Source organism: Lithobates pipiens, unplaced genomic scaffold (genome assembly GCF_037356315.1).
Source record: "Lithobates pipiens isolate NorthernLeopardFrog02 unplaced genomic scaffold, aLitPip1_a1.2 Scaffold_27, whole genome shotgun sequence".
NCBI lineage: Eukaryota > Metazoa > Chordata > Amphibia > Anura > Ranidae > Lithobates > Lithobates pipiens.
The window spans coordinates 166774547-166786620 of NW_027507788.1; the positions used below are offsets into that span (position 1 = coordinate 166774547).

General features: G+C 42.7%; 2 protein-coding genes across 6 annotated transcripts in view; one reads left to right on the plus strand and one right to left on the minus strand.

Moving 5' to 3' along the window:
* Positions 1-12074, plus strand: part of KCNJ5 (potassium inwardly rectifying channel subfamily J member 5) — a 244474-nt gene that overhangs the window by 144452 nt on the left and 87948 nt on the right. The gene's annotated exons all lie outside the window — the stretch shown is intronic.
* Positions 1-12074, minus strand: part of KCNJ1 (potassium inwardly rectifying channel subfamily J member 1) — a 55423-nt gene that overhangs the window by 39195 nt on the left and 4154 nt on the right. The window lies entirely within an intron of this gene.

A 12074-nucleotide genomic window follows, 5' to 3' on the forward strand; every position in this document is an offset into this window, starting at 1 on the left:
TCATCCCCTTTCTCTCTCTCTCTCTCATCCTCCCTCTCTCTCTTTAATTTAATTTGTTATAACAAAAAATAGTTTGCATTTTTATTTATTTATTGTTTATAAAAGGCCCCACCAAAATCTTCAGCACCAGGCCCATGATGTTCTTAATCTGGCCCTGCTTCTGCTAAACACACATTTTTTTGTAAGTGCATGTGGATGACAATTTACAGTATATGCATATTTTCATACAATTATGTGCCAATGCTTTACTAATTTAAGCTGTTCTAAGTGGTTTTATAACAGTACACTTTGAAATGCATGGGATATCCCCTTTTGCTGTATTCCTTGCTATGGGGACTACCACTTCACAGCTAAAATGTGCAATGTTGATGACATTATTGATGTAATGTCTGGTATTCTCTATACAAGATTTTTTAATATACCATTTAAAATACCATTTATTTTTATTTTTTTATTTTTTTTAGGTTTATTCTATGTCCTAGACACTTACCTGATCCCTTTCATCGCTCCTCTCACTTCCTGATCTGGAATGAGACAATGAGAGTAGCAGGAACCATGCTGCTGTCAAAGTCCTTTGAGAAGATGATGGGGCTTACCGACGCTCTTTGGGGTTGATTTACTAAATCTGGAGAGTGCAAAATCTGGTGCAGCTGTGCATTGTAGCCAATCCGCTTCTTACTTCAAGCAGAGTTGCACCCTTTTTTTTTTTTTTTTTTTTTTAGTTCATTAAAAGTTAGCAGCTACAAAAAGCATAGCTGCTGACTTTTAATAAACAGACACTCACCTGTCCCATGGTCCAGCGATGTGGACGCCCAGAGCCTTGCTCCTCTCCCCCTCCTCTCCTCTGACAGCTTATGGCTTCACGGCCGGCTGCGCGCATTCGCATGTGCGAGTCACACTGCGCTCTGCTATTGGCCAGCCAATCTTCTGGGACTCGTGTTGTGTCCCAGAAGATCGCTGGCAGGGCGAGAGGAGGAGTTACCTAGGTGGCTGGAAAAAGGAAGGAGGAAGTGGGACAGGAAGTCCCACTAAAAAGAAGGTACACCCCCCCCAAATAAATGACATGCCAAATGTGGCATGTCAGGGGGCGAGGAGTGCTTAAAGCGGAAGGTCTACTTTTGGGTGGAACTCCGCTTTCAGTTTGTTAAATTAATCTGACAAAAGCTTAATTGAACAAATTGCAGGTCTGCACTAGATTTTGCACTCTCCAGCTTTATTAAATCAACCCCTTTTGTGTATATAGATGCACGCAACCTGGCTCTGAAGCGTGCTTCCTTAGCACCCAGTTTGCTAAAAAGGAATTCGGAGAAAGGAGGAACAGACCAGAGGGGGACTGCCAAGAATAAGTAAGAGGCTGCTCTGTTCAATATCATTTCACAGAGCAGGTAAGTATACCACCTTTTATATTTTAAGCCCAAAAAAAATGTATCTTTTACTATCACTTTAAGGGTTAGCACTATGCATACTAAAGGTTAGACAATAAAAGGAATTTAGGGGCCTCTATTACTGTCAAATAAAATTGTGTTAACGATCGGCGTTTGTGATTAAATAAAGTGGTTGAGTTAGGTTAAAGGGTTTTTTTTTTTTTTTTTTTTTTTTTTACAAACAATAAAGTGTTTTATTGAAAACAGCAAGGACAAATTACATAATAGACATTGACAAGACAACTGTACATGTCACAAATTTGGCAGAACAGGTTCCAGCCGGGAAAGTAAGATACAGTTAAATTACAGTTATACATACTGCAGTAAGGTATATAATGCGGTTATATGTATACAGAAATAAACTCTTTTGGTATGTAGGTGTGCCACTTATTGGGTACTTAATTCTAACTTTACACAGGGGAGAGAGACAACCACTCAGTATGGGTTTTTACACCGGCGGCTCATTGCAGGGGGTGGCATTACCCAGCTAGGTGTCCCATACTTTCCCATACTTGGCCTGACATCCTCCGAGTGTAGACCTCCTTGGAGGTAGCGAAAGTGCATACAGTTGAGGAGTTCGAAGCCTTCCTTGAGTTGCTGGAACTATTTCAATGCACCCCCCTGGTACACGTCAGACAAATACCCCACCCCCCAATTGAGTCATACAGTGTGGTCAGGTAAATTTTGCAGTTCATTCAGGCCAGGGTTATTCCATAGGGGTGTGTGAAAGTGTGTGAGTGGGAGGTTTAGCCTGTGTCTCACCACCTCCCAAACCCTGCAGTGGTGGTACAGTAGCCCTCTCCTATCCCCCAACATCCCTTTATCAGTATGATCTCTAAGGATGATTTGAAAAGGGTGGGTAATTCCTTGGGCATGGGGAGAACATATTGGTGCCAGGTAACGGTCCTGGTCATGTTTATCCAGATGAAAGAGGTGAGAGAGTTGTACCGCTAAGTAATAAAGATTAAAATCGGGCAATGCCGCGCCACCCAGCTCAGTAGGGTTTTTCAGTGATTGTCATCATCATTTGTGGCGGTTAGTACCCCAGACGAAGGAATTGAGGAGAGCTTCAATAGATTTAAATAGTCTGAGGGGTAAGTAGATAGGGGCGTGCCAGAGAACATACAAAAATCCAGGGAGGAGAATCATTTTAATAAAATTAATCCCTCCCATTACCCCTAGAGGCAGTTTAGCCCACGTCTGAGTTTTGGCCTTCATATTTGCTATAAGGAGTTCTATATTTAGCCTGACAAAGTTTTCTGGAGAGCGAGTAATTATGATACCTAAGTATTTCATAGAGCTAACTCTGAGGAGCGGGGAGGAGGCCTGCAGTGCTGTAGGGGCCCCTATATCTATGAGGAGTATGTGGGACTTATCCCAATTGATTCTCAGTCCAGATTAGTTGCCAAAGGACTGGATGGTTTCAAGGGCAGCCTGTAGGGATGGGCATGTGTCAGCCAAGTATAGCAACATATCGTCTGCATAGAGACTAATCCTCTCCTCCAGATCTCCACACTGCATACCCCTTATTCCCAGGTGGGCTCTAAGGGCAGAGACGAGGGGTTCTACGGCAAGGGCATATAGTAGTGGAGATAGGGGGCACCCCTGGCATGTACCTCTAGAAAGGGGAAATGACTCAGAGATCCTCCCGTTAATCAAGATCCTGGCACAAGAGTTCCGATAAAGGAGGCGGATCCACTTGATAAAGTGTGGTCCGAAACCAAATCATGACAAGCATTCCCACAGGTACTCCCATTCGACAGGATCAAATGCTTTGGTGGCATCAAGGGACCCCACTGCTCTGGAGCCCATTTGATTGGGTCGCGCCTGAATGTTCACGTGGAGTCTTCTCAGATTGGAAGCTGTATTTCTGGGAGGCATAAACCCGGTTTGATCAGGGTGAATTAATGTGGGAATCACTGTGTTCAGGCATATCGGGAGAACCTTGGCCAAGATCTTGATATCGAGTTAGAGCAATGAAATTGGACGATATGACTCAGGGAGCTCTGGATTTTTACTCGGCTTGGGAATGAGCACAATATAAGCTTCACTCATGGAGGGGGGCAGGGTTTCAGATTTGAATATGTGTGAAAATAGTTTGTGGAGTTTTGGAACTAGGGTCTCAGCTTACGTAGTGTAAAATTCAAGAGGGAGGCCGTCCAACCCAGACGCCTTGGAGGGATTAAGTAGGGACATTGCCTTTGATATCTCATCTATAGTAATGGGAGCGTCTCAACTTGGGATTGCGTGAGGACCGGTAAGTTAATTCCATTTAGCAATGTGGCTATTTCCCCCTCAGAACCGCCGGCAGCAGACGAGTATAGGGATGCATGAAATGAACGGATTTCTCCAGCCACCTCATCTGAATCAGTAAGTATGACCCTGTTGGCAGCACGGAGGGAAAACGCCACCGAGGGTCTGTGATCTAAGTGAGCCAAGTATGCCAGCAGGCGTCCCGATCGCTCTCCACACTCGTATGACCGCGGCCTGATATATAATATTTTCCTTTCAGCTTTTTCAAAGTGAAGGTTGCCCACCACCCTGGATTGCAATTATAGTCGATCGGCCGTGGAAGGAGAGGGGTAGTCAGTGAACTCGCGCTCCACATCTACTAGAGACCAATCCGCTTGTTCGACTACCCGCGACGAGGCTTTACGGTACCTGGAGATGTGCTGGGATAAATATAAGAGGGCATGGGACTTGAAGGAGTACCATACCATCTCAAGCGGCGTGGTGTTTCTATTATTTGGAAATAGAACCCCCATTCTTTACCCCCTGTCAGGGCTGGCTTAGCCCTTCCTTCTCTGGGCTGGCTAATTGCCAACTTTCATCTCTCTCCACAGTTACCAGCTGTTCCCGATCATGCTCGTCTGACCTGCCTACTTAAAGCTGTCCAGCTCACTTCACCTCTGCCTTCGCCTTGGTCACGTCACAAGAAACCATCTCCTGCGGGTCTGTTTAAAGACTGGCTTGCTGACATCCCTTCTGGCTCCTTATCCTGCTTGCTGTTGCTCTACTTGGATCCCTGACTTCTAGCCTGGCTGATTACCCGATCTGGTTACTGGACTCTGACTATGCTTTGACTATGCTTTTTCTTTTTACCTTTTTCTTTTTATTTAATAAACAAGTGTGATTAAATTGTACTTCTGTCTCGGTCTGATTCATGGTTTCTGACACCCCCTTCACTAGACCCGGGACCACCCCCAACCAGAAAGGATTAAGCTTCTAAGTGTAGGATGTGGGGGGTGCATCAAGCCTAAGCTCAATCCAATAAGAGGCATGATCGGAGATAAGGGGGTTAAATCCAACATTGCCTAATCTGGGAAGGAGGGTAAGGGACACGAATATATAGTCGATACATGACATAGTGTTGTGCGTTGCTGAAAAACATGGGTATTGTCTGTCTAAGGGGTAGCGGTGTCGCCATGTGTCCACCAAGGCAAGGTCTAATAGAAGCTTGCCAAATCTGGTACATGAATGACTGGGGGGCCGAGAGAGGCATCGTAAGTCAGTCTAGATCCTTGCTTACTACATTGTTGAATTCCCCCCGGTGTACATGGCCATAAATAATAGTTTCAGTCCATTTACCCTGGCATGTAGCAATAAAAACCTGCCCTGAGGGTCTGACTTAATCAACAATGGGGTAAATTGTGTTGTCCTAGCCACCAGAATGGTTACACCTCTAGAGTTGTTGGTATGTAGGGCTTGATATACCCAGCCCACCCATGTTTTTTTGAGTGTCATCAAAAGTTGACCTGTCAGTTGAAACTATCCGCTTTTTGCGTTTTTAAGTAGGAGAGAACCGCACCACACTTTGGTCTGGCTCTAATTCCCCTGACATTCCAGTTAATACATTTCAGGTAAAGCATAGCGGTGGATGTAAATATAGATTTCTCCAATCCCCACACCCCGCACGCGGCCACCGCAAGCCACCCCTATAACGGGGGCCTGCGATACCGCCCACCAGGGACCAGAGAACAGAAACCACCATCCGTATCCCGCAAATCCCAGCTGCATACCAGCATGCAATAGATCTTCATACTGCAATTCACCCCTGTCTGCCATTTACCATTGTCATTCTGCTGTCTAAAACACCAATACCTTAAAATAATAAACCAAACACTAAACATAACCAAAAATGTTGTTAACACACTGATCTGACTGGCCTCGTGGCACAGCGGAATAGAAGTCGCCACAGCGTGCCAGGGTTGGACAGAGCAGGAGGTTAAAGGGTTTTTGAGGGATTTGGATGTAATTTTAGATTTAAATTGGTTTGGATTGGTTTGGGTGGGGTTAAGAATAACCAACTTTATAAGACTTTTGGGGTTCAGAATGTATTTATTCAGTGTGTTTTCTTATGTTGAATTTTGTGGTGCTGAAAATTTCTGCACCCAGATTAGCTTGCTAAATGTAAAAAAAATAAAAAAATATGTAATTGTAATATGAGGGCTTACTTAAACAATTTGTGCTAACTATTTAGCTGCCATCTATGGGATTACTGGACTGGAAGTCCTCTGTATGAGAATTTTGGAATTCCATCATACCCCCCTTTTTCTTATGCTCTTCTGTTCAGCTACTTTCCTGGAATTTTTGACATATGTATTCATTAATGCTATGTCACTCTTTCTATCAGTTCCTTTAATATATTTTTGCAGCTACAGTTTTGCCCTGGTGTGGAGTGGATTGTGTGTATAACTGTTACAGTTATAACTGGCTTACTTGTAAATCGCACTTCTTTTTTTTTATTTTTTATTCTTTTTCTAGGAAACTCTATCAAGTCTTGACACACATGGGCAGTTGGGTGGGTGCTGAACACCTAAATTCATAGGTGTGTGCAAGAAGTGTACAAGGTGTGCCTGGGCACACCCTAATCCTGGGGCTGGGAACCCATCAATCCTGACCTACCCATCGATTGTGGACAGGCAAACCATGATCCTTCGTTGTCGACCACCCCACCCCCCCCTCCACAACTTAGACAGAAGGGGTGGGGGGAGTGGAATTTGGCCAAACATATCTAATTTCCTCCTACAGCAGCTGAAAGTAGGATTCTCCTATCCCTCTTGCCGGCATTCCGATGCCACAAGAGGAAAACAGAGGGGATCAGTACCGCTATATATGCCCCCCCCCCCCAATTGTTTCAGGATGGAGAGCGGAGAAGAGGCCGGTAAATATGTCACATGCGCATATGTGTTGGAGCCTTGAGGTGCACACCCTAATGCAAAAGGCTGTGCACCCCTATGCCTATATGTAATGGATGGTGGAGGAAATTGTACATGCTACACACATCAAATAATCACTTCTCGATTCTGGGGGTGTCTGTCAGAATTTGGGACTGCTGTGTGGAATATAAAATGCCTTTTTATAATACGATAATCTGCACGTGTATGAGCCCCTAATGTTTGATGCTCCTTGAACTGGCCAAGGTTGTGCTTCATTGCAAGGATATGTTAATCTCTGCAATTGGGCAAATAATGTTATTTGGACTTAATATCGTCTATTGTGTTCTTTATATTCCACAAGCTGAATGTTAGTTGTGGTGAGGATTATGTTGTACATATCTGAGATCAATGATCCAGCAAGTCATTACAGTTATAGCTAACTTATATTACATCTGGTTGTAAAGGATGGGGAGATGGTGAAGGTATTGAATTTATTCTTCTTAGTCTTCACTAGGGAATTGGGGGGGGGGGGGGGGCTTCCGTAACCAAAACTGCAGTGTGTATCCTTATGATACATCACAGGAAGCACCTCCATGGTTAACAGAGGACAGAATTAAAATTGGACTTGGGGAAACTTAACATTAATAAATCATCTGGACCAGATAGCTTGCATCCGAGGGTAGTTGGGGAACTCTGTCAAGTAATTGCCAGACCATTGTTCCTAATTTTTACTGACAGTCTACTGACTGGAATGCTATCAGGTGATTGGAGAAAATCCAATGTAGCACCAATATTTAAAAAGGGCCCAAAATGCATCCCTGAGAATTACAGACCAGTTAGCCTAACATCAATAGTAAGCAAGCTCTTGGAGGGGATGATAAGGTACTATATACAAGATTTTAGTAACGAGATTGGTATCATTAGCAATAATCAGCATGGAATCAAGAATCGTTCTTGCCAAACCAATCTATTAACCTTCTATGAGGAGGTGAGTTGGCATCTAGATAAAGGAAGGCCCGTAGACATGGTGTATCTGGATTTTGCAAAAGCATTTGACAAGGTTCCCCATAAACGTTTACTGTACAAAATAAGGTCCATTGGAATTGACCATAGGGTGAGTAGATGGCTTGAAAACAGGCTACAAGGATGAGTTCAGGGGGTGGGGATAAATGGGGAGCACTCGGAACGGTCAGAGGTGGGTAGTGGGGTTCCCCACTGTTCTGTGCTGGGACCAATCCTATTTATTGTGTTCATAAACGATCTGGAGGATGGGGAAAACCGTTCAATCTCTGTATTTGCGGACGATACTAAGCTAAGCAGGGCAATAACTTCTCAACAGGATGTGGAAACCTTGCAAAAAGATCTGAACAAATTATTGGGGTGGGCAACTACATGGCAAATGAGGTTTAATGTAGAAAAATGTAAAATAATGCATTTGGGTGGCAAAAACATGAATGCAATCTATACACCGGGGGGAGAACCTCTGGGGGAGTCTAGGATGGAAATAACCTGGTGGTCCTTTTAGATAATAGGCTCAGCAATGGCATGCAATGCCAAGCTGCTGCCAACAAAGCCAACAGAATATTGGCATGCATTAAAAAGGGGATCAACTCCAGAGATAAAACAATAATTTTATTGCTCTACAAGACTCTGGTCTGGCCGCACCTGGAGTATGCTGTCCAGTTCTGGGCACCAGTCCTCAGGAAGGATGTACTGGAAATAGAGCGAGTACAAAGAAGGGCAACAAAGCTATTAAAGGGTCTGGTGGATATTAGTTATGAGGAAAGGTTGCGAGCACTGAACTTATTCTCTCTGGAGAAGAGAAGCTTGAGAGGGGATTTGATTTCAATTTATAAATACCGTACTGGTGACCCCACAATAGGGATAAAACTTTTTTGCGGAAGGGAGTTTAACAAGACACGTGGCTACTCATTAAAATTAGAATAAAAGAGGTTTGACCTTAAACTACATAGAGGGTTCTTTACTGTAAGAGCAGCAAGGATGTGGAATTCCCTTCCACATGTGGTGGTCTCAGCGGGGAGCGTTGATGGTTTCAAAAAACTATTAGATGAGCACCTGAACAACCACAACTTACAGGGATATATAATGTAATACTGACATATAATCACACATAGGATGAACATGTCTTCTTTTTCAACCTCACATACTATGTAACTATGTAATATTACCTATTAAATGTGTTTAAATAATGCAGTTTGTGTCACTGACCGCTGGTAGGGTGTTATCTTTTTTTTCTGCTAGAATAACTTTAACCTTAATAAATAAATAGATAAATAATACAACCTAGATTTGTGTACAGCCCTTAGATTGTTCATCACTCTCATTATCAGCTAAGGGGAGCCTTCACATTCAAGGGATAGTTTGGTCATAAATTAGGTAACCTGCTGGTATGTTTTGAGACTGTAGTCAACCTGTGTCTGAACACAGGGTCAACCATAAACGCCATGTAGCCTGAATAGGGACTTCAGGGGTGACTATATTTGTTTAGCAAATAGTTAATAATAACAGGTTTTAATTTATCATTTTATCAATGATATTGGTTAATACAGCATTATAAAATTACTTTGCAAGTCCAGTATGTAGGCAGGTTTAGATTGACTTCCCTACACAGGGGACGCTGTTGTAACCACCATGCAGGGAGAGCAGAGAACAGTCTGATTGAATGCTGCTGCCCCCTGTGGCCATCTTTAGTAAGGACAGTGCATATAAAAAACCACTGGGTCACTACAGTTGGCACACATTTAGCATGTGGGTAGGTCAGGGACAGAAACCTGCTGGACAGGGAGAGCGTGCCTAGCGTGAGGGAGAGGTTCCAGAGAAGAAGAGGCAGTATATCAACTGCTTGTCAGTGTTGCTGTGGGAACATTCCTGCTACTAGTTATATTCTGCTTATTGCCTATCAGTCTCTTCCAGTGCCAGGTGCTGTCAGTCTCTCTGTGCATCACTTCCTGCAAGTGCCATATAATCATCTATCACTGTTGATGTCAGTTCTAATTTGCTGCATAAACTCTGTTGCTGTATCTTGGAACATATTTAACAATACATTTTCTGCAACTCCGACTACTGTGTGTGCCATTCCTCCCCCTTAGGGGATCCAGGGTCACTGGAAATAAAAACAAATTTCCCATTCAGTAAGTCATATCACAGTGTTGTCCACCTTATCTAGGGTACCAAAAGAGCAATTAAAGCTGAATCACAGCAGCTCACACACTAACTGTTGTGTGCTGTGTGTAGGTGTGTTGTTTAGGTGTGTTGTGGCAATAAATAAAACAGTTTTCTTTTTTTGTTTGTTTTTTTGTTGTTTTTGTTTTGACAATTCATTCAACTCTATTTACTGCATCACATTGCAACATGCTGTGGTGATTTTGCACTGCCTAAAAAAAAACACATATATGCTGCATTTTCATACCGCATGGACAATAAACCTCTGTACTTCTACCAGTCACCTCAGTGCTCGCAGAACTCTCACCTCACTTCCATATAATAAAAGCCTCAAGATCTGATTCCAGTATGGGTCTTATTATCCTTCCTTAGGGCATCTTCCTCCTTTGTGTTTGACTAGAGTCTTAGCTCTTGAGGTATCCCTGGTCTCTCTGATCTGTACGGACGGTGATGCTCCCCATAGGAGGAAGATGCCCTAAGAAAGGATAATCAGGCCCCATACTGGAATCTGATCTTGAAGCTTTTATTATATGGAAGTGAGGTGAGAGTTCTGTGAGCACTGAGGTGACTGGTGGAAGCACAGAGGTTTATTGTCCATACTTAAGAAAAACAGAGCACTTGATTGGAATTATAACACTTGGGCACTTGTTAGCTAAACTACCACTTAGCTATATGTGTAATATTTAATCACAAATTGTGTATATTTGTTCATCACGTATTCGCTCTATATATAACTTTTTTCAAGATTGATCTATATATGCGTGTGATAGTTTTTATCTTTTGTCTTCACATGTAATTTATATAAGAACTGTGCCACACCACCCACATTTTAATATTACTGAAAGTGTAGTTGTAAACACATTAGTTGTTGCAGCAATTCCACTTTTTTCTCTTTTCACTTTTTTCTTCAGTATTCACTCCCATTATTTTAGTTGGCATTTAACACTACCAGGTAGCGCAAGTGACTATACACACTTTTTTTGTTCTTACAGCATGCACCACCACACACGTACAGTATATTTTGATCAGGACATGTAAAAAATATATTTTTTCTATGTGCTCTTGCATTGAGTCTACGTTGCTCTATGCAGATCAGTGCAGCTCAACATACGGTGTATGGTGTGAACAAGCCTTGAAGAAAATCTGTCAAGATAGAGATTTGGCATCTGTCCTGGCTGACATTATTTCAAAGGTGCATGCTCTAGGCTTTTTTGCTTATCCATCCTTCCTTACTTTATTATGCCACTGAGCCAAGTCAACAGTTCTGCTCAGGGTAAAGGATGAAATGTCTGTCCCAAAGGTTGTACATTCAAACACACAATTGAGTACTGTCTGTGATAACTGTTATGCCGCGTACACACGACCGGACTTTTTGACAGCAAAGGTCCGACGGAACGAGTCTGTTGGACAATTCGATCATGTGTGGGCTCCATCAGACCTTTGCTTGCCAAAAATCCGGCGGACTTTAGAAATAGAACATGTTTTAAATTTTTCCACCGAAACTCCGCCGGACCGAGAAATCCGTTCGTGTGTATGCTAGTCTGACGGACAAAAACCAACGCTAGGACAGCTATTGGCTACTGGCTATGAACTTTCCTTATTCTAGTCCGGTCGTACGTCATCACGTTCAAATCTGTTGGACTTTGGTGTGATTGTGTGTGGGCAAGTCCGTTCATTCGGAAAGTTCGTCAGAACTCCGCCGAAAGTCCGTCGGAAAGACTGTCGGACCTAGTCCCTCAAAGTCCGGTCATGTGTACGCGGCATAAGTGCAAAAAAAGGATTACAGACAAATACTTAACTGTGTTGGTGCAATTGTATTAATATTTCTATAGTCATTGTAAGCATGATGCAAGATAAGTTCAAAAACAAGTCAGGAATCTATATTTCTATTCCAACATATTGCTTTCATTACCTTCAGTGACATGCTCATGATTCTGCCACACAGTAGAATTTACTCCCAATAAGTGAGTTGTGTTGCCCATTCAGATGCTATAAGCCTCAACTCAATGAGGAATTTTCAGCTCGCAATATGTAGCCAAAACCAATTTTCTGCCATGAAAAGTTCCCATATGACTCTCAAGTAATGCAACTAAAAGCCCCATAAACATAAAGAAGGTCCATCATTTGAACCTTGTGATTTTAGAGTCTTTGGATCACAGTGAGCCAATTTGTGATTGCCTCTTGTCCAGCTGCGCTTGTCACCCCATTTAAAAAAAAAAAACATAATTTCACACTTAAATTGTTTCAGCCAAATTCCTCATCAGGTAGCACGTCACAGAAATTATCATTTTTTTTTTTTTTTTTTTTT